The sequence below is a fragment of the Elephas maximus genome, chromosome 17, assembly GCF_024166365.1.
Source record: "Elephas maximus indicus isolate mEleMax1 chromosome 17, mEleMax1 primary haplotype, whole genome shotgun sequence".
Classification (NCBI taxonomy): domain Eukaryota; kingdom Metazoa; phylum Chordata; class Mammalia; order Proboscidea; family Elephantidae; genus Elephas; species Elephas maximus.
In genome coordinates, this window is record NC_064835.1 from 1,599,854 (window position 1) to 1,624,291 (window position 24,438).

The following is a 24,438-nucleotide window of genomic DNA, read 5'->3' on the forward strand; positions in this document are numbered from 1 at the left end:
CTAACCTTACCCCTACCCAAACCCTAACGCTATACCTAACCCGAACACTAACCTTAACCCGACTCTAACCTTAAGCCTAACCCTGACTATTAACTGAAACTTCACCCTAACCCTAAGCCTAACTCTAACTCTAACCCTAACCATAACAATTACCCTAAACCCTCGCCTTAACTGTAAACCTAACCCTAACCCTCACCCTAATCCTTAACCGTATCCCCAACCCTAAACCTAACGCTATCCCCAAACTCATCCCTAACCCTAACCCTAATACGAACAGTAACCCAAATCTAACCCTAACCCTAATATTAAACCTAAACTTAAATCTACCCTAACCATAAACCTAACCCTAACACCCTAAACCTAACGTCTAACACCGTCTATAATCCTAACCCTTACCATAACCCTCACCCTTAACCTAAACTTCACACTAACCCTAAACCTAACCTAACGCTGACCCTAGACATAACGCCTAACCCTAACCGAACCCTAAACCTATCCTTAACACTAACCTGAACACAAACCCAAACCCTAGCCCTCACCATAAAAATAACCCTCACCCTATCCTGAACTTCATCCAAACACTAACCATAACCTTAACCCTAAACCTAGACCTAACCCAAACCCTAACCTTAAACCTAACTCTAAGAATAACGCTAGTCCATCTGTAACCCTAAACCGAACACTTACAATAGCCCTGAACCTAACCCTAAAATAATCCTAATCCTAACCCTAGACCTAATCCTAACCCTACCCCTAACCTTTACCCTAAATAGAACACTAAGTCTAACCCTCAACATGGACCTAAACCTAATTCTTACCCTACACCTAACCCTAATCCTAAACCAAACCCTAACTCTGACTATAACCCTAATCATAACAATTACTCTAAACCCTCACCATAACTGTAAAACTAACCGTAACCCTCACCCTAAATCCTAACCGTATCCCACAACCCTAACCCTAATGCTATCCCTAACCCTAACCCTAACATTAACCTGAAACCCCTGAGCCCTAATGATAAACCTAACCCTAACACAAACCCTAACCCTAACACCAAAGCTTAGCAAAAACCTTAACCCTAACTCTCACACTAACTCTAACACTAACCCGAAACCGAATCATGAACCTAACCCTAAGCCTAAACCAAACCTAACCATGACCAGAACCGCAAGGCCTAACCGGAACCCTAACCCTAACCCTAACCCTTAACCCTAACTCTAATCCTTAGCCGAAAACTAACCTTAACCCTAAACCTAACCCTAACCACTGACCCTAACTCTAACCCTAACCCTGAGCCGAACCCTCACCCTTAACCAGAATTTCACCCTAAGCATAACGCCAAGCGTACCCTAACTTCATTCAAACCCGAACCCTAAGCAAAACTAACACTAACACTACACGTAACCCGAACCCTAAACCTAACCCTAACCCTGACTCTGACCTGAACCCAAACCCCTAACCCCAACCCTCTCGCTTAACATAAACTTCTCTGTAACCCTAACCCTAAAACTAAACGTCACACTAAATCTCCCCTAACCCTGACCGTACCATAAACGTAACCCTAACTCTAAACTCAAAACTAACCCTGACCCTAACTCTAACTCTAACCCTAATCCTAACCCTAAAACTTACCCTACACACTCAGCTTAAATGGAAACCTAGCACTAACCCTCATCTTACCATCTAAACCTAACCTCAACCCTTAACCTAACCCTATCTATAACCTTCACCTAGCCCTAAACCTAAACATGACTTAACCCTAACACTAACCCTAACCCTAAATCTAAACCTAACCTTAACCCTAAACTTAATCCTAACCTAAGCTCTAACCCTAACCCCTAACGCTAACCCTAAGCTCAACCCTCACCCTTCAATTAAACTTTACCCCAGCTGTAGCCCTAACCCTAAGCCGAACCCTAAACCTGACCCTAACATTAACCCAAACACCTAACCCTAACCCTAAGCCTAATCCTAAACCTAACCCTAACCTTAACCCAAATGCCTAACCCTAACCCTAACCCTCATCCTTAACCTAAACTTCACCCTAAACCTAAGGCTAACCCTAACCCTGAAAGTAAAGCTAACCCTTAACCATCCCCTAACTCTAGCCCTGACCCTAAACCTAATGCTAACCCTAGCCCTAACAGTAACACCCGAAAACATCAGCTTAATGTAAACTTAACACTAACCCTCCCATGAACCCCTAACCCTAACCCTACCCCGCATCCTACACCTAACCCAGACCTAAACCTAACCCTTGCTCTAACCCTAAATTAACCCTAACCTTAACTCTACCCTAACCCTAACAATAACTCTAAACCTGACCATAACCATAATCCTAAACCCTAGCACTAACTCTAACTCTAAATCTAACCCTAAGCTAGCCCTACCCTTTACCGTAAACCTAGCCTTAACCCTAACCTTACCCCTACCCAAACCCTAACGCTATACCTAACCCGAACACTAACCTTAACCCGACTCTAACCTTAAGCCTAACCCTGACTATTAACTGAAACTTCACCCTAACCCTAAGCCTAACTCTAACTCTAACCCTAACCATAACAATTACCCTAAACCCTCGCCTTAACTGTAAACCTAACCCTAACCCTCACCCTAATCCTTAACCGTATCCCCAACCCTAAACCTAACGCTATCCCCAAACTCATCCCTAACCCTAACCCTAATACGAACAGTAACCCAAATCTAACCCTAACCCTAATATTAAACCTAAACTTAAATCTACCCTAACCATAAACCTAACCCTAACACCCTAAACCTAACGTCTAACACCGTCTATAATCCTAACCCTTACCATAACCCTCACCCTTAACCTAAACTTCACACTAACCCTAAACCTAACCTAACGCTGACCCTAGACATAACGCCTAACCCTAACCGAACCCTAAACCTATCCTTAACACTAACCTGAACACAAACCCAAACCCTAGCCCTCACCATAAAAATAACCCTCACCCTATCCTGAACTTCATCCAAACACTAACCATAACCTTAACCCTAAACCTAGACCTAACCCAAACCCTAACCTTAAACCTAACTCTAAGAATAACGCTAGTCCATCTGTAACCCTAAACCGAACACTTACAATAGCCCTGAACCTAACCCTAAAATAATCCTAATCCTAACCCTAGACCTAATCCTAACCCTACCCCTAACCTTTACCCTAAATAGAACACTAAGTCTAACCCTCAACATGGACCTAAACCTAATTCTTACCCTACACCTAACCCTAATCCTAAACCAAACCCTAACTCTGACTATAACCCTAATCATAACAATTACTCTAAACCCTCACCATAACTGTAAAACTAACCGTAACCCTCACCCTAAATCCTAACCGTATCCCACAACCCTAACCCTAATGCTATCCCTAACCCTAACCCTAACATTAACCTGAAACCCCTGAGCCCTAATGATAAACCTAACCCTAACACAAACCCTAACCCTAACACCAAAGCTTAGCAAAAACCTTAACCCTAACTCTCACACTAACTCTAACACTAACCCGAAACCGAATCATGAACCTAACCCTAAGCCTAAACCAAACCTAACCATGACCAGAACCGCAAGGCCTAACCGGAACCCTAACCCTAACCCTAACCCTTAACCCTAACTCTAATCCTTAGCCGAAAACTAACCTTAACCCTAAACCTAACCCTAACCACTGACCCTAACTCTAACCCTAACCCTGAGCCGAACCCTCACCCTTAACCAGAATTTCACCCTAAGCATAACGCCAAGCGTACCCTAACTTCATTCAAACCCGAACCCTAAGCAAAACTAACACTAACACTACACGTAACCCGAACCCTAAACCTAACCCTAACCCTGACTCTGACCTGAACCCAAACCCCTAACCCCAACCCTCTCGCTTAACATAAACTTCTCTGTAACCCTAACCCTAAAACTAAACGTCACACTAAATCTCCCCTAACCCTGACCGTACCATAAACGTAACCCTAACTCTAAACTCAAAACTAACCCTGACCCTAACTCTAACTCTAACCCTAATCCTAACCCTAAAACTTACCCTACACACTCAGCTTAAATGGAAACCTAGCACTAACCCTCATCTTACCATCTAAACCTAACCTCAACCCTTAACCTAACCCTATCTATAACCTTCACCTAGCCCTAAACCTAAACATGACTTAACCCTAACACTAACCCTAACCCTAAATCTAAACCTAACCTTAACCCTAAACTTAATCCTAACCTAAGCTCTAACCCTAACCCCTAACGCTAACCCTAAGCTCAACCCTCACCCTTCAATTAAACTTTACCCCAGCTGTAGCCCTAACCCTAAGCCGAACCCTAAACCTGACCCTAACATTAACCCAAACACCTAACCCTAACCCTAAGCCTAATCCTAAACCTAACCCTAACCTTAACCCAAATGCCTAACCCTAACCCTAACCCTCATCCTTAACCTAAACTTCACCCTAAACCTAAGGCTAACCCTAACCCTGAAAGTAAAGCTAACCCTTAACCATCCCCTAACTCTAGCCCTGACCCTAAACCTAATGCTAACCCTAGCCCTAACAGTAACACCCGAAAACATCAGCTTAATGTAAACTTAACACTAACCCTCCCATGAACCCCTAACCCTAACCCTACCCCGCATCCTACACCTAACCCAGACCTAAACCTAACCCTTGCTCTAACCCTAAATTAACCCTAACCTTAACTCTACCCTAACCCTAACAATAACTCTAAACCTGACCATAACCATAATCCTAAACCCTAGCACTAACTCTAACTCTAAATCTAACCCTAAGCTAGCCCTACCCTTTACCGTAAACCTAGCCTTAACCCTAACCTTACCCCTACCCAAACCCTAACGCTATACCTAACCCGAACACTAACCTTAACCCGACTCTAACCTTAAGCCTAACCCTGACTATTAACTGAAACTTCACCCTAACCCTAAGCCTAACTCTAACTCTAACCCTAACCATAACAATTACCCTAAACCCTCGCCTTAACTGTAAACCTAACCCTAACCCTCACCCTAATCCTTAACCGTACCCCCAACCCTAAACCTAACGCTATCCCCAAACTTATCCCTAACCCTAACCCTAATACGAACAGTAACCCAAATCTAACCCTAACCCTAATATTAAACCTAAACTTAAATCTACCCTAACCATAAACCTAACCCTAACACCCTAAACCTAACGTCTAACACCGTCTATAATCCTAACCCTTACCATAACCCTCACCCTTAACCTAAACTTCACACTAACCCTAAACCTAACCTAACGCTGACCCTAGACATAACGCCTAACCCTAACCGAACCCTAAACCTATCCTTAACACTAACCTGAACACAAACCCAAACCCTAGCCCTCACCATAAAAATAACCCTCACCCTATCCTGAACTTCATCCAAACACTAACCATAACCTTAACCCTAAACCTAGACCTAACCCAAACCCTAACCTTAAACCTAACTCTAAGAATAACGCTAGTCCATCTGTAACCCTAAACCGAACACTTACAATAGCCCTGAACCTAACCCTAAAATAATCCTAATCCTAACCCTAGACCTAATCCTAACCCTACCCCTAACCTTTACCCTAAATAGAACACTAAGTCTAACCCTCAACATGGACCTAAACCTAATTCTTACCCTACACCTAACCCTAATCCTAAACCAAACCCTAACTCTGACTATAACCCTAATCATAACAATTACTCTAAACCCTCACCATAACTGTAAAACTAACCGTAACCCTCACCCTAAATCCTAACCGTATCCCACAACCCTAACCCTAATGCTATCCCTAACCCTAACCCTAACATTAACCTGAAACCCCTGAGCCCTAATGATAAACCTAACCCTAACACAAACCCTAACCCTAACACCAAAGCTTAGCAAAAACCTTAACCCTAACTCTCACACTAACTCTAACACTAACCCGAAACCGAATCATGAACCTAACCCTAAGCCTAAACCAAACCTAACCATGACCAGAACCGCAAGGCCTAACCGGAACCCTAACCCTAACCCTAACCCTTAACCCTAACTCTAATCCTTAGCCGAAAACTAACCTTAACCCTAAACCTAACCCTAACCACTGACCCTAACTCTAACCCTAACCCTGAGCCGAACCCTCACCCTTAACCAGAATTTCACCCTAAGCATAACGCCAAGCGTACCCTAACTTCATTCAAACCCGAACCCTAAGCAAAACTAACACTAACACTACACGTAACCCGAACCCTAAACCTAACCCTAACCCTGACTCTGACCTGAACCCAAACCCCTAACCCCAACCCTCTCGCTTAACATAAACTTCTCTGTAACCCTAACCCTAAAACTAAACGTCACACTAAATCTCCCCTAACCCTGACCGTACCATAAACGTAACCCTAACTCTAAACTCAAAACTAACCCTGACCCTAACTCTAACTCTAACCCTAATCCTAACCCTAAAACTTACCCTACACACTCAGCTTAAATGGAAACCTAGCACTAACCCTCATCTTACCATCTAAACCTAACCTCAACCCTTAACCTAACCCTATCTATAACCTTCACCTAGCCCTAAACCTAAACATGACTTAACCCTAACACTAACCCTAACCCTAAATCTAAACCTAACCTTAACCCTAAACTTAATCCTAACCTAAGCTCTAACCCTAACCCCTAACGCTAACCCTAAGCTCAACCCTCACCCTTCAATTAAACTTTACCCCAGCTGTAGCCCTAACCCTAAGCCGAACCCTAAACCTGACCCTAACATTAACCCAAACACCTAACCCTAACCCTAAGCCTAATCCTAAACCTAACCCTAACCTTAACCCAAATGCCTAACCCTAACCCTAACCCTCATCCTTAACCTAAACTTCACCCTAAACCTAAGGCTAACCCTAACCCTGAAAGTAAAGCTAACCCTTAACCATCCCCTAACTCTAGCCCTGACCCTAAACCTAATGCTAACCCTAGCCCTAACAGTAACACCCGAAAACATCAGCTTAATGTAAACTTAACACTAACCCTCCCATGAACCCCTAACCCTAACCCTACCCCGCATCCTACACCTAACCCAGACCTAAACCTAACCCTTGCTCTAACCCTAAATTAACCCTAACCTTAACTCTACCCTAACCCTAACAATAACTCTAAACCTGACCATAACCATAATCCTAAACCCTAGCACTAACTCTAACTCTAAATCTAACCCTAAGCTAGCCCTACCCTTTACCGTAAACCTAGCCTTAACCCTAACCTTACCCCTACCCAAACCCTAACGCTATACCTAACCCGAACACTAACCTTAACCCGACTCTAACCTTAAGCCTAACCCTGACTATTAACTGAAACTTCACCCTAACCCTAAGCCTAACTCTAACTCTAACCCTAACCATAACAATTACCCTAAACCCTCGCCTTAACTGTAAACCTAACCCTAACCCTCACCCTAATCCTTAACCGTATCCCCAACCCTAAACCTAACGCTATCCCCAAACTTATCCCTAACCCTAACCCTAATACGAACAGTAACCCAAATCTAACCCTAACCCTAATATTAAACCTAAACTTAAATCTACCCTAACCATAAACCTAACCCTAACACCCTAAACCTAACGTCTAACACCGTCTATAATCCTAACCCTTACCATAACCCTCACCCTTAACCTAAACTTCACACTAACCCTAAACCTAACCTAACGCTGACCCTAGACATAACGCCTAACCCTAACCGAACCCTAAACCTATCCTTAACACTAACCTGAACACAAACCCAAACCCTAGCCCTCACCATAAAAATAACCCTCACCCTATCCTGAACTTCATCCAAACACTAACCATAACCTTAACCCTAAACCTAGACCTAACCCAAACCCTAACCTTAAACCTAACTCTAAGAATAACGCTAGTCCATCTGTAACCCTAAACCGAACACTTACAATAGCCCTGAACCTAACCCTAAAATAATCCTAATCCTAACCCTAGACCTAATCCTAACCCTACCCCTAACCTTTACCCTAAATAGAACACTAAGTCTAACCCTCAACATGGACCTAAACCTAATTCTTACCCTACACCTAACCCTAATCCTAAACCAAACCCTAACTCTGACTATAACCCTAATCATAACAATTACTCTAAACCCTCACCATAACTGTAAAACTAACCGTAACCCTCAACCTAAATCCTAACCGTATCCCACAACCCTAACCCTAATGCTATCCCTAACCCTAACCCTAACATTAACCTGAAACCCCTGAGCCCTAATGATAAACCTAACCCTAACACAAACCCTAACCCTAACACCAAAGCTTAGCAAAAACCTTAACCCTAACTCTCACACTAACTCTAACACTAACCCGAAACCGAATCATGAACCTAACCCTAAGCCTAAACCAAACCTAACCATGACCAGAACCGCAAGGCCTAACCGGAACCCTAACCCTAACCCTAACCCTTAACCCTAACTCTAATCCTTAGCCGAAAACTAACCTTAACCCTAAACCTAACCCTAACCACTGACCCTAACTCTAACCCTAACCCTGAGCCGAACCCTCACCCTTAACCAGAATTTCACCCTAAGCATAACGCCAAGCGTACCCTAACTTCATTCAAACCCGAACCCTAAGCAAAACTAACACTAACACTACACGTAACCCGAACCCTAAACCTAACCCTAACCCTGACTCTGACCTGAACCCAAACCCCTAACCCCAACCCTCTCGCTTAACATAAACTTCTCTGTAACCCTAACCCTAAAACTAAACGTCACACTAAATCTCCCCTAACCCTGACCGTACCATAAACGTAACCCTAACTCTAAACTCAAAACTAACCCTGACCCTAACTCTAACTCTAACCCTAATCCTAACCCTAAAACTTACCCTACACACTCAGCTTAAATGGAAACCTAGCACTAACCCTCATCTTACCATCTAAACCTAACCTCAACCCTTAACCTAACCCTATCTATAACCTTCACCTAGCCCTAAACCTAAACATGACTTAACCCTAACACTAACCCTAACCCTAAATCTAAACCTAACCTTAACCCTAAACTTAATCCTAACCTAAGCTCTAACCCTAACCCCTAACGCTAACCCTAAGCTCAACCCTCACCCTTCAATTAAACTTTACCCCAGCTGTAGCCCTAACCCTAAGCCGAACCCTAAACCTGACCCTAACATTAACCCAAACACCTAACCCTAACCCTAAGCCTAATCCTAAACCTAACCCTAACCTTAACCCAAATGCCTAACCCTAACCCTAACCCTCATCCTTAACCTAAACTTCACCCTAAACCTAAGGCTAACCCTAACCCTGAAAGTAAAGCTAACCCTTAACCATCCCCTAACTCTAGCCCTGACCCTAAACCTAATGCTAACCCTAGCCCTAACAGTAACACCCGAAAACATCAGCTTAATGTAAACTTAACACTAACCCTCCCATGAACCCCTAACCCTAACCCTACCCCGCATCCTACACCTAACCCAGACCTAAACCTAACCCTTGCTCTAACCCTAAATTAACCCTAACCTTAACTCTACCCTAACCCTAACAATAACTCTAAACCTGACCATAACCATAATCCTAAACCCTAGCACTAACTCTAACTCTAAATCTAACCCTAAGCTAGCCCTACCCTTTACCGTAAACCTAGCCTTAACCCTAACCTTACCCCTACCCAAACCCTAACGCTATACCTAACCCGAACACTAACCTTAACCCGACTCTAACCTTAAGCCTAACCCTGACTATTAACTGAAACTTCACCCTAACCCTAAGCCTAACTCTAACTCTAACCCTAACCATAACAATTACCCTAAACCCTCGCCTTAACTGTAAACCTAACCCTAACCCTCACCCTAATCCTTAACCGTATCCCCAACCCTAAACCTAACGCTATCCCCAAACTTATCCCTAACCCTAACCCTAATACGAACAGTAACCCAAATCTAACCCTAACCCTAATATTAAACCTAAACTTAAATCTACCCTAACCATAAACCTAACCCTAACACCCTAAACCTAACGTCTAACACCGTCTATAATCCTAACCCTTACCATAACCCTCACCCTTAACCTAAACTTCACACTAACCCTAAACCTAACCTAACGCTGACCCTAGACATAACGCCTAACCCTAACCGAACCCTAAACCTATCCTTAACACTAACCTGAACACAAACCCAAACCCTAGCCCTCACCATAAAAATAACCCTCACCCTATCCTGAACTTCATCCAAACACTAACCATAACCTTAACCCTAAACCTAGACCTAACCCAAACCCTAACCTTAAACCTAACTCTAAGAATAACGCTAGTCCATCTGTAACCCTAAACCGAACACTTACAATAGCCCTGAACCTAACCCTAAAATAATCCTAATCCTAACCCTAGACCTAATCCTAACCCTACCCCTAACCTTTACCCTAAATAGAACACTAAGTCTAACCCTCAACATGGACCTAAACCTAATTCTTACCCTACACCTAACCCTAATCCTAAACCAAACCCTAACTCTGACTATAACCCTAATCATAACAATTACTCTAAACCCTCACCATAACTGTAAAACTAACCGTAACCCTCAACCTAAATCCTAACCGTATCCCACAACCCTAACCCTAATGCTATCCCTAACCCTAACCCTAACATTAACCTGAAACCCCTGAGCCCTAATGATAAACCTAACCCTAACACAAACCCTAACCCTAACACCAAAGCTTAGCAAAAACCTTAACCCTAACTCTCACACTAACTCTAACACTAACCCGAAACCGAATCATGAACCTAACCCTAAGCCTAAACCAAACCTAACCATGACCAGAACCGCAAGGCCTAACCGGAACCCTAACCCTAACCCTAACCCTTAACCCTAACTCTAATCCTTAGCCGAAAACTAACCTTAACCCTAAACCTAACCCTAACCACTGACCCTAACTCTAACCCTAACCCTGAGCCGAACCCTCACCCTTAACCAGAATTTCACCCTAAGCATAACGCCAAGCGTACCCTAACTTCATTCAAACCCGAACCCTAAGCAAAACTAACACTAACACTACACGTAACCCGAACCCTAAACCTAACCCTAACCCTGACTCTGACCTGAACCCAAACCCCTAACCCCAACCCTCTCGCTTAACATAAACTTCTCTGTAACCCTAACCCTAAAACTAAACGTCACACTAAATCTCCCCTAACCCTGACCGTACCATAAACGTAACCCTAACTCTAAACTCAAAACTAACCCTGACCCTAACTCTAACTCTAACCCTAATCCTAACCCTAAAACTTACCCTACACACTCAGCTTAAATGGAAACCTAGCACTAACCCTCATCTTACCATCTAAACCTAACCTCAACCCTTAACCTAACCCTATCTATAACCTTCACCTAGCCCTAAACCTAAACATGACTTAACCCTAACACTAACCCTAACCCTAAATCTAAACCTAACCTTAACCCTAAACTTAATCCTAACCTAAGCTCTAACCCTAACCCCTAACGCTAACCCTAAGCTCAACCCTCACCCTTCAATTAAACTTTACCCCAGCTGTAGCCCTAACCCTAAGCCGAACCCTAAACCTGACCCTAACATTAACCCAAACACCTAACCCTAACCCTAAGCCTAATCCTAAACCTAACCCTAACCTTAACCCAAATGCCTAACCCTAACCCTAACCCTCATCCTTAACCTAAACTTCACCCTAAACCTAAGGCTAACCCTAACCCTGAAAGTAAAGCTAACCCTTAACCATCCCCTAACTCTAGCCCTGACCCTAAACCTAATGCTAACCCTAGCCCTAACAGTAACACCCGAAAACATCAGCTTAATGTAAACTTAACACTAACCCTCCCATGAACCCCTAACCCTAACCCTACCCCGCATCCTACACCTAACCCAGACCTAAACCTAACCCTTGCTCTAACCCTAAATTAACCCTAACCTTAACTCTACCCTAACCCTAACAATAACTCTAAACCTGACCATAACCATAATCCTAAACCCTAGCACTAACTCTAACTCTAAATCTAACCCTAAGCTAGCCCTACCCTTTACCGTAAACCTAGCCTTAACCCTAACCTTACCCCTACCCAAACCCTAACGCTATACCTAACCCGAACACTAACCTTAACCCGACTCTAACCTTAAGCCTAACCCTGACTATTAACTGAAACTTCACCCTAACCCTAAGCCTAACTCTAACTCTAACCCTAACCATAACAATTACCCTAAACCCTCGCCTTAACTGTAAACCTAACCCTAACCCTCACCCTAATCCTTAACCGTATCCCCAACCCTAAACCTAACGCTATCCCCAAACTTATCCCTAACCCTAACCCTAATACGAACAGTAACCCAAATCTAACCCTAACCCTAATATTAAACCTAAACTTAAATCTACCCTAACCATAAACCTAACCCTAACACCCTAAACCTAACGTCTAACACCGTCTATAATCCTAACCCTTACCATAACCCTCACCCTTAACCTAAACTTCACACTAACCCTAAACCTAACCTAACGCTGACCCTAGACATAACGCCTAACCCTAACCGAACCCTAAACCTATCCTTAACACTAACCTGAACACAAACCCAAACCCTAGCCCTCACCATAAAAATAACCCTCACCCTATCCTGAACTTCATCCAAACACTAACCATAACCTTAACCCTAAACCTAGACCTAACCCAAACCCTAACCTTAAACCTAACTCTAAGAATAACGCTAGTCCATCTGTAACCCTAAACCGAACACTTACAATAGCCCTGAACCTAACCCTAAAATAATCCTAATCCTAACCCTAGACCTAATCCTAACCCTACCCCTAACCTTTACCCTAAATAGAACACTAAGTCTAACCCTCAACATGGACCTAAACCTAATTCTTACCCTACACCTAACCCTAATCCTAAACCAAACCCTAACTCTGACTATAACCCTAATCATAACAATTACTCTAAACCCTCACCATAACTGTAAAACTAACCGTAACCCTCACCCTAAATCCTAACCGTATCCCACAACCCTAACCCTAATGCTATCCCTAACCCTAACCCTAACATTAACCTGAAACCCCTGAGCCCTAATGATAAACCTAACCCTAACACAAACCCTAACCCTAACACCAAAGCTTAGCAAAAACCTTAACCCTAACTCTCACACTAACTCTAACACTAACCCGAAACCGAATCATGAACCTAACCCTAAGCCTAAACCAAACCTAACCATGACCAGAACCGCAAGGCCTAACCGGAACCCTAACCCTAACCCTAACCCTTAACCCTAACTCTAATCCTTAGCCGAAAACTAACCTTAACCCTAAACCTAACCCTAACCACTGACCCTAACTCTAACCCTAACCCTGAGCCGAACCCTCACCCTTAACCAGAATTTCACCCTAAGCATAACGCCAAGCGTACCCTAACTTCATTCAAACCCGAACCCTAAGCAAAACTAACACTAACACTACACGTAACCCGAACCCTAAACCTAACCCTAACCCTGACTCTGACCTGAACCCAAACCCCTAACCCCAACCCTCTCGCTTAACATAAACTTCTCTGTAACCCTAACCCTAAAACTAAACGTCACACTAAATCTCCCCTAACCCTGACCGTACCATAAACGTAACCCTAACTCTAAACTCAAAACTAACCCTGACCCTAACTCTAACTCTAACCCTAATCCTAACCCTAAAACTTACCCTACACACTCAGCTTAAATGGAAACCTAGCACTAACCCTCATCTTACCATCTAAACCTAACCTCAACCCTTAACCTAACCCTATCTATAACCTTCACCTAGCCCTAAACCTAAACATGACTTAACCCTAACACTAACCCTAACCCTAAATCTAAACCTAACCTTAACCCTAAACTTAATCCTAACCTAAGCTCTAACCCTAACCCCTAACGCTAACCCTAAGCTCAACCCTCACCCTTCAATTAAACTTTACCCCAGCTGTAGCCCTAACCCTAAGCCGAACCCTAAACCTGACCCTAACATTAACCCAAACACCTAACCCTAACCCTAAGCCTAATCCTAAACCTAACCCTAACCTTAACCCAAATGCCTAACCCTAACCCTAACCCTCATCCTTAACCTAAACTTCACCCTAAACCTAAGGCTAACCCTAACCCTGAAAGTAAAGCTAACCCTTAACCATCCCCTAACTCTAGCCCTGACCCTAAACCTAATGCTAACCCTAGCCCTAACAGTAACACCCGAAAACATCAGCTTAATGTAAACTTAACACTAACCCTCCCATGAACCCCTAACCCTAACCCTACCCCGCATCCTACACCTAACCCAGACCTAAACCTAACCCTTGCTCTAACCCTAAATTAACCCTAACCTTAACTCTACCCTAACCCTAACAATAACTCTAAACCTGACCATAACCATAATCCTAAACCCTAGCACTAACTCTAACTCTAAATCTAACCCTAAGCTAGCCCTACCCTTTACCGTAAACCTAGCCTTAACCCTAACCTTACCCCTACCCAAACCCTAACGCTATACCTAACCCGAACACTAACCTTAACCCGACTCTAACCTTAAGCCTAACCCTGACTATTAACTGAAACTTCACCCTAACCCTAAGCCTAACTCTAACTCTAACCCTAACCATAACAATTACCCTAAACCCTCGCCTTAACTGTAAACCTAACCCTAACCCTCACCCTAATCCTTAACCGTATCCCCAACCCTAAACCTAACGCTATCCCCAAACTTATCCCTAACCCTAACCCTAATACGAACAGTAACCCAAATCTAACCCTAACCCTAATATTAAACCTAAACTTAAATCTACCCTAACCATAAACCTAACCCTAACACCCTAAACCTAACGTCTAACACCGTCTATAATCCTAACCCTTACCATAACCCTCACCCTTAACCTAAACTTCACACTAACCCTAAACCTAACCTAACGCTGACCCTAGACATAACGCCTAACCCTAACCGAACCCTAAACCTATCCTTAACACTAACCTGAACACAAACCCAAACCCTAGCCCTCACCATAAAAATAACCCTCACCCTATCCTGAACTTCATCCAAACACTAACCATAACCTTAACCCTAAACCTAGACCTAACCCAAACCCTAACCTTAAACCTAACTCTAAGAATAACGCTAGTCCATCTGTAACCCTAAACCGAACACTTACAATAGCCCTGAACCTAACCCTAAAATAATCCTAATCCTAACCCTAGACCTAATCCTAACCCTACCCCTAACCTTTACCCTAAATAGAACACTAAGTCTAACCCTCAACATGGACCTAAACCTAATTCTTACCCTACACCTAACCCTAATCCTAAACCAAACCCTAACTCTGACTATAACCCTAATCATAACAATTACTCTAAACCCTCACCATAACTGTAAAACTAACCGTAACCCTCACCCTAAATCCTAACCGTATCCCACAACCCTAACCCTAATGCTATCCCTAACCCTAACCCTAACATTAACCTGAAACCCCTGAGCCCTAATGATAAACCTAACCCTAACACAAACCCTAACCCTAACACCAAAGCTTAGCAAAAACCTTAACCCTAACTCTCACACTAACTCTAACACTAACCCGAAACCGAATCATGAACCTAACCCTAAGCCTAAACCAAACCTAACCATGACCAGAACCGCAAGGCCTAACCGGAACCCTAACCCTAACCCTAACCCTTAACCCTAACTCTAATCCTTAGCCGAAAACTAACCTTAACCCTAAACCTAACCCTAACCACTGACCCTAACTCTAACCCTAACCCTGAGCCGAACCCTCACCCTTAACCAGAATTTCACCCTAAGCATAACGCCAAGCGTACCCTAACTTCATTCAAACCCGAACCCTAAGCAAAACTAACACTAACACTACACGTAACCCGAACCCTAAACCTAACCCTAACCCTGACTCTGACCTGAACCCAAACCCCTAACCCCAACCCTCTCGCTTAACATAAACTTCTCTGTAACCCTAACCCTAAAACTAAACGTCACACTAAATCTCCCCTAACCCTGACCGTACCATAAACGTAACCCTAACTCTAAACTCAAAACTAACCCTGACCCTAACTCTAACTCTAACCCTAATCCTAACCCTAAAACTTACCCTACACACTCAGCTTAAATGGAAACCTAGCACTAACCCTCATCTTACCATCTAAACCTAACCTCAACCCTTAACCTAACCCTATCTATAACCTTCACCTAGCCCTAAACCTAAACATGACTTAACCCTAACACTAACCCTAACCCTAAATCTAAACCTAACCTTAACCCTAAACTTAATCCTAACCTAAGCTCTAACCCTAACCCCTAACGCTAACCCTAAGCTCAACCCTCACCCTTCAATTAAACTTTACCCCAGCTGTAGCCCTAACCCTAAGCCGAACCCTAAACCTGACCCTAACATTAACCCAAACACCTAACCCTAACCCTAAGCCTAATCCTAAACCTAACCCTAACCTTAACCCAAATGCCTAACCCTAACCCTAACCCTCATCCTTAACCTAAACTTCACCCTAAACCTAAGGCTAACCCTAACCCTGAAAGTAAAGCTAACCCTTAACCATCCCCTAACTCTAGCCCTGACCCTAAACCTAATGCTAACCCTAGCCCTAACAGTAACACCCGAAAACATCAGCTTAATGTAAACTTAACACTAACCCTCCCATGAACCCCTAACCCTAACCCTACCCCGCATCCTACACCTAACCCAGACCTAAACCTAACCCTTGCTCTAACCCTAAATTAACCCTAACCTTAACTCTACCCTAACCCTAACAATAACTCTAAACCTGACCATAACCATAATCCTAAACCCTAGCACTAACTCTAACTCTAAATCTAACCCTAAGCTAGCCCTACCCTTTACCGTAAACCTAGCCTTAACCCTAACCTTACCCCTACCCAAACCCTAACGCTATACCTAACCCGAACACTAACCTTAACCCGACTCTAACCTTAAGCCTAACCCTGACTATTAACTGAAACTTCACCCTAACCCTAAGCCTAACTCTAACTCTAACCCTAACCATAACAATTACCCTAAACCCTCGCCTTAACTGTAAACCTAACCCTAACCCTCACCCTAATCCTTAACCGTATCCCCAACCCTAAACCTAACGCTATCCCCAAACTTATCCCTAACCCTAACCCTAATACGAACAGTAACCCAAATCTAACCCTAACCCTAATATTAAACCTAAACTTAAATCTACCCTAACCATAAACCTAACCCTAACACCCTAAACCTAACGTCTAACACCGTCTATAATCCTAACCCTTACCATAACCCTCACCCTTAACCTAAACTTCACACTAACCCTAAACCTAACCTAACGCTGACCCTAGACATAACGCCTAACCCTAACCGAACCCTAAACCTATCCTTAACACTAACCTGAACACAAACCCAAACCCTAGCCCTCACCATAAAAATAACCCTCACCCTATCCTGAACTTCATCCAAACACTAACCATAACCTTAACCCTAAACCTAGACCTAACCCAAACCCTAACCTTAAACCTAACTCTAAGAATAACGCTAGTCCATCTGTAACCCTAAACCGAACACTTACAATAGCCCTGAACCTAACCCTAAAATAATCCTAATCCTAACCCTAGACCTAATCCTAACCCTACCCCTAACCTTTACCCTAAATAGAACACTAAGTCTAACCCTCAACATGGACCTAAACCTAATTCTTACCCTACACCTAACCCTAATCCTAAACCAAACCCTAACTCTGACTATAACCCTAATCATAACAATTACTCTAAACCCTCACCATAACTGTAAAACTAACCGTAACCCTCACCCTAAATCCTAACCGTATCCCACAACCCTAACCCTAATGCTATCCCTAACCCTAACCCTAACATTAACCTGAAACCCCTGAGCCCTAATGATAAACCTAACCCTAACACAAACCCTAACCCTAACACCAAAGCTTAGCAAAAACCTTAACCCTAACTCTCACACTAACTCTAACACTAACCCGAAACCGAATCATGAACCTAACCCTAAGCCTAAACCAAACCTAACCATGACCAGAACCGCAAGGCCTAACCGGAACCCTAACCCTAACCCTAACCCTTAACCCTAACTCTAATCCTTAGCCGAAAACTAACCTTAACCCTAAACCTAACCCTAACCACTGACCCTAACTCTAACCCTAACCCTGAGCCGAACCCTCACCCTTAACCAGAATTTCACCCTAAGCATAACGCCAAGCGTACCCTAACTTCATTCAAACCCGAACCCTAAGCAAAACTAACACTAACACTACACGTAACCCGAACCCTAAACCTAACCCTAACCCTGACTCTGACCTGAACCCAAACCCCTAACCCCAACCCTCTCGCTTAACATAAACTTCTCTGTAACCCTAACCCTAAAACTAAACGTCACACTAAATCTCCCCTAACCCTGACCGTACCATAAACGTAACCCTAACTCTAAACTCAAAACTAACCCTGACCCTAACTCTAACTCTAACCCTAATCCTAACCCTAAAACTTACCCTACACACTCAGCTTAAATGGAAACCTAGCACTAACCCTCATCTTACCATCTAAACCTAACCTCAACCCTTAACCTAACCCTATCTATAACCTTCACCTAGCCCTAAACCTAAACATGACTTAACCCTAACACTAACCCTAACCCTAAATCTAAACCTAACCTTAACCCTAAACTTAATCCTAACCTAAGCTCTAACCCTAACCCCTAACGCTAACCCTAAGCTCAACCCTCACCCTTCAATTAAACTTTACCCCAGCTGTAGCCCTAACCCTAAGCCGAACCCTAAACCTGACCCTAACATTAACCCAAACACCTAACCCTAACCCTAAGCCTAATCCTAAACCTAACCCTAACCTTAACCCAAATGCCTAACCCTAACCCTAACCCTCATCCTTAACCTAAACTTCACCCTAAACCTAAGGCTAACCCTAACCCTGAAAGTAAAGCTAACCCTTAACCATCCCCTAACTCTAGCCCTGACCCTAAACCTAATGCTAACCCTAGCCCTAACAGTAACACCCGAAAACATCAGCTTAATGTAAACTTAACACTAACCCTCCCATGAACCCCTAACCCTAACCCTACCCCGCATCCTACACCTAACCCAGACCTAAACCTAACCCTTGCTCTAACCCTAAATTAACCCTAACCTTAACTCTACCCTAACCCTAACAATAACTCTAAACCTGACCATAACCATAATCCTAAACCCTAGCACTAACTCTAACTCTAAATCTAACCCTAAGCTAGCCCTACCCTTTACCGTAAACCTAGCCTTAACCCTAACCTTACCCCTACCCAAACCCTAACGCTATACCTAACCCGAACACTAACCTTAACCCGACTCTAACCTTAAGCCTAACCCTGACTATTAACTGAAACTTCACCCTAACCCTAAGCCTAACTCTAACTCTAACCCTAACCATAACAATTACCCTAAACCCTCGCCTTAACTGTAAACCTAACCCTAACCCTCACCCTAATCCTTAACCGTATCCCCAACCCTAAACCTAACGCTATCCCCAAACTTATCCCTAACCCTAACCCTAATACGAACAGTAACCCAAATCTAACCCTAACCCTAATATTAAACCTAAACTTAAATCTACCCTAACCATAAACCTAACCCTAACACCCTAAACCTAACGTCTAACACCGTCTATAATCCTAACCCTTACCATAACCCTCACCCTTAACCTAAACTTCACACTAACCCTAAACCTAACCTAACGCTGACCCTAGACATAACGCCTAACCCTAACCGAACCCTAAACCTATCCTTAACACTAACCTGAACACAAACCCAAACCCTAGCCCTCACCATAAAAATAACCCTCACCCTATCCTGAACTTCATCCAAACACTAACCATAACCTTAACCCTAAACCTAGACCTAACCCAAACCCTAACCTTAAACCTAACTCTAAGAATAACGCTAGTCCATCTGTAACCCTAAACCGAACACTTACAATAGCCCTGAACCTAACCCTAAAATAATCCTAATCCTAACCCTAGACCTAATCCTAACCCTACCCCTAACCTTTACCCTAAATAGAACACTAAGTCTAACCCTCAACATGGACCTAAACCTAATTCTTACCCTACACCTAACCCTAATCCTAAACCAAACCCTAACTCTGACTATAACCCTAATCATAACAATTACCCTAAACCCTCACCTTAACTGTAAAACTAACCGTAACCCGCACCCTAAATCCTAACCGTATCCCACAACCCTAACCCTAATGCTATCCCTAACCCTAACCCTAACATTAACCTGAAACCCCTGAGCCCTAATGATAAACCTAACCCTAACACAAACCCTAACCCTAACACCAAAGCCTAGCAAAAACCTTAACACTAACTCTCACCCTAACTCTAACACTAACCCGAAACCGAATCATGAACCTAACCCTAAGCCTAAACCAAACCTAACCATGACCAGAACCGCAAGGCCTAACCGGAACCCTCACCCAAACCCTAACCCTAAACTACACCTCTAACCCCTAACGCCTTATCATAACGATAATCCTAACCCTAACCAACCCTAACCCTAAAACTAACCCTCACCCCAACCACAAAGCCTAACACAACCGTGACCCTAACCCTAAACGTAACACTAAACTTAACCCTAACCTTAAATCTAACCCTAACCCTAAAACTGAACACAACCCCTGAACGTAACCCTAACCCTGAACATAACCTTAACACTAACCTGAAAACAAGCCCAAACCTTAGCCATAACCCTAACCCTCACCCTATCTTAAACTTCACCCTATCCCTAACCTAAAACTCACCCTGACTTTAACCCTAACCCTCCTCATAAACCTAACCCTCACCTTAACCTTGGCCCACATGTAACCCGAAACCTAACCCTTACAATAACTCTGACCCTAATCCTCGCCCTAAACCTAATTCTAATTCTAACCCTGACCCTAACCCTAACCTAACCTTAACCCTATCTTTAAGCCTACCATAAACTTAAACCTAACCCTAACCCTTAACCTTAACTCTAACCCTAACCCTAGCCCTAACCCTAACCTTAACGGTGACACTTACCCAGAACCCTCAACTTAACTGTAAATGTAACTCTAACTCTTACCCTAACCCTAAACTTAACCCTAATTATAACCTTAACCTAAACCTAACTGAAACAGTAACCCTTAACCCTAACTCTAATCCTAATCCTTAGCCTAAAACTAACCTTAACCCTAAACCTAACCCTAACCACTGACCCTAACTCTAACCCTAACCCTGAGCCGAACCCTCACCCTTAACCAGAATTTCACCCTAAGCATAACGCCAAGCGTACCCTAACTTCATTCAAACCCGAACCCTAAGCAAAACTAACACTAACACTACACGTAACCCGAACCCTAAACCTAACCCTAACCCTGACTCTGACCTGAACCCAAACCCCTAACCCCAACCCTCTCGCTTAACATAAACTTCTCTGTAACCCTAACCCTAAAACTAAACGTCACACTAAATCTCCCCTAACCCTGACCGTACCATAAACGTAACCCTAACTCTAAACTCAAAACTAACCCTGACCCTAACTCTAACTCTAACCCTAATCCTAACCCTAAAACTTACCCTACACACTCAGCTTAAATGGAAACCTAGCACTAACCCTCATCTTACCATCTAAACCTAACCTCAACCCTTAACCTAACCCTATCTATAACCTTCACCTAGCCCTAAACCTAAACATGACTTAACCCTAACACTAACCCTAACCCTAAATCTAAACCTAACCTTAACCCTAAACTTAATCCTAACCTAAGCTCTAACCCTAACCCCTAACGCTAACCCTAAGCTCAACCCTCACCCTTCAATTAAACTTTACCCCAGCTGTAGCCCTAACCCTAAGCCGAACCCTAAACCTGACCCTAACATTAACCCAAACACCTAACCCTAACCCTAAGCCTAATCCTAAACCTAACCCTAACCTTAACCCAAATGCCTAACCCTAACCCTAACCCTCATCCTTAACCTAAACTTCACCCTAAACCTAAGGCTAACCCTAACCCTGAAAGTAAAGCTAACCCTTAACCATCCCCTAACTCTAGCCCTGACCCTAAACCTAATGCTAACCCTAGCCCTAACAGTAACACCCGAAAACATCAGCTTAATGTAAACTTAACACTAACCCTCCCATGAACCCCTAACCCTAACCCTACCCCGCATCCTACACCTAACCCAGACCTAAACCTAACCCTTGCTCTAACCCTAAATTAACCCTAACCTTAACTCTACCCTAACCCTAACAATAACTCTAAACCTGACCATAACCATAATCCTAAACCCTAGCACTAACTCTAACTCTAAATCTAACCCTAAGCTAGCCCTACCCTTTACCGTAAACCTAGCCTTAACCCTAACCTTACCCCTACCCAAACCCTAACGCTATACCTAACCCGAACACTAACCTTAACCCGACTCTAACCTTAAGCCTAACCCTGACTATTAACTGAAACTTCACCCTAACCCTAAGCCTAACTCTAACTCTAACCCTAACCATAACAATTACCCTAAACCCTCGCCTTAACTGTAAACCTAACCCTAACCCTCACCCTAATCCTTAACCGTATCCCCAACCCTAAACCTAACGCTATCCCCAAACTTATCCCTAACCCTAACCCTAATACGAACAGTAACCCAAATCTAACCCTAACCCTAATATTAAACCTAAACTTAAATCTACCCTAACCATAAACCTAACCCTAACACCCTAAACCTAACGTCTAACACCGTCTATAATCCTAACCCTTACCATAACCCTCACCCTTAACCTAAACTTCACACTAACCCTAAACCTAACCTAACGCTGACCCTAGACATAACGCCTAACCCTAACCGAACCCTAAACCTATCCTTAACACTAACCTGAACACAAACCCAAACCCTAGCCCTCACCATAAAAATAACCCTCACCCTATCCTGAACTTCATCCAAACACTAACCATAACCTTAACCCTAAACCTAGACCTAACCCAAACCCTAACCTTAAACCTAACTCTAAGAATAACGCTAGTCCATCTGTAACCCTAAACCGAACACTTACAATAGCCCTGAACCTAACCCTAAAATAATCCTAATCCTAACCCTAGACCTAATCCTAACCCTACCCCTAACCTTTACCCTAAATAGAACACTAAGTCTAACCCTCAACATGGACCTAAACCTAATTCTTACCCTACACCTAACCCTAATCCTAAACCAAACCCTAACTCTGACTATAACCCTAATCATAACAATTACCCTAAACCCTCACCTTAACTGTAAAACTAACCGTAACCCGCACCCTAAATCCTAACCGTATCCCACAACCCTAACCCTAATGCTATCCCTAACCCTAACCCTAACATTAACCTGAAACCCCTGAGCCCTTATGATAAACCTAACCCTAACACAAACCCTAACCCTAACACCAAAGCCTAGCAAAAACCTTAACACTAACTCTCACCCTAACTCTAACACTAACCCGAAACCGAATCATGAACCTAACCCGAAGCCTAAACCAAACCTAACCATGACCAGAACCGCAAGGCCTAACCGGAACCCTCACCCAAACCCTAACCCTAAACTACACCTCTAACCCCTAACGCCTTATCATAACGATAATCCTAACCCTAACCAACCCTAACCCTAAAACTAACCCTCACCCCAACCACAAAGCCTAACACAACCGTGACCCTAACCCTAAACGTAACACTAAACTTAACCCTAACCTTAAATCTAACCCTAACCCTAAAACTGAACACAACCCCTGAACGTAACCCTAACCCTGAACATAACCTTAACACTAACCTGAAAACAAGCCCAAACCTTAGCCATAACCCTAACCCTCACCCTATCTTAAACTTCACCCTATCCCTAACCTAAAACTCACCCTGACTTTAACCCTAACCCTCCCCATAAACCTAACCCTCACCTTAACCTTGGCCCACCTGTAACCCGAAACCTAACCCTTACAATAACTCTGACCCTAATCCTCGCCCTAAACCTAATTCTAATTCTAACCCTGACCCTAACCCTAACCTAACCTTAACCCTATCTTTAAGCCTACCATAAACTTAAACCTAACCCTAACCCTTAACCTTAACTCTAACCCTAACCCTAGCCCTAACCCTAACCTTAACGGTGACACTTACCCAGAACCCTCACCTTAACTGTAAATGTAACTCTAAATCTTACCCTAACCCTAAACTTAACCCTAATTATAACCTTAACCTAAACCTAACTGAAACAGTAACCCTTAACCCTAACTCTAATCCTAATCCTTAGCCTAAAACTAACCTTAACCCTAAACCTAACCCTAACCACTGACCCTAACTCTAACCCTAACCCTGAGCCGAACCCTCACCCTTAACCAGAATTTCACCCTAA